The following is a 1,024-nucleotide window of genomic DNA, read 5'->3' as shown; positions in this document are numbered from 1 at the left end:
ATGGAACTTGCAGGGTCTGCAGTGGGGGAAGGGGAATTTAGAGGAGGAAGCTCACATGTGCGTGGAACAATGGGAGGAAGAGAAGTTGTAGGAGAAGCAGTAGATGTTAGCATGAGTTGAGGGTGGAGGTTAGAGGGGTTACAATTGAGACACAGGCGAGGATGTTTACGGAGGAGAGAAAAGGACTGAACATAGGGAATCTCTACCTACTGTTTTGAACGTTCACAGAAATTATATAAGCCCTGGATGATATCGAGATTGAGGGACCCCTGAGGGGGCCACTGATTTTGGTTGTCTAAGGGATATGTTGGCCAGTCCTGTGTGCAGAGGCGAATTAGGCGTTTGGGTTTAATATCAGGGGAGAGAGAAAGTGTAGTGAGATTATCTAAGAGGCATTTAAGAGGGAAATCGGCCGGCAGGGATGACGAGGCTCCCATGGTAGGACAGTGGACTAAACGGGATGTCCCCCAAAGAGTTGGCTGTCCGAGAAGTGTGGCTGTGGCAAAGTCTGTCGTCACAGAGGTTTGGCACAACCAGGGTTCTCCTGGAGAACCAAGGGGTCAAGGCACCTAGCACTAGGAATTTTCGAAACAGACAGAGAGCACTTGACTGAGCGGCGGGTGGGAGTGTATTCGCAATTCCTGCTGGTCAAACAGAAACAGAAGTCCCGCAGGATCCACTGTGGGTCAACAGAAGTGGGAGCCTTTAGGGTCCGCTGTTGCCAGACAGATGTGGGAGCCCTGGGGAGTGGGAACCCTACAGAGTCCGCTGTAGGCAAGCAGCCGTGGAAGCCTCGGAAGTCCGCTGGTTCCTGACAGACCTGGGAGCCCTGGAGTCCGTGAGAGATGGAACAAAGGAAGGAGACTTCGGGGTCTGCTGTGGCCGTGAAGACCGAGGTGGAGTGTGTTTCCCCTCGCCAAGGGGCCGGAGGGGCTGATTCCTGAAGTCCATTCCCTCCGGAGTTCCCCGGCAAGTTTTTCGCTTCCTTGTTTGGGGGAGGGGGACTTGTCTATCCAACGAGTGC

The sequence above is a fragment of the Carlito syrichta genome, unplaced genomic scaffold (genome assembly GCF_000164805.1).
Source record: "Carlito syrichta isolate Samal-C Ts95f unplaced genomic scaffold, Tarsius_syrichta-2.0.1 Scaffold314104, whole genome shotgun sequence".
NCBI classification, from domain to species: Eukaryota; Metazoa; Chordata; class Mammalia; order Primates; family Tarsiidae; genus Carlito; species Carlito syrichta.
Note: the sequence above shows the minus strand (reverse complement) of the source record.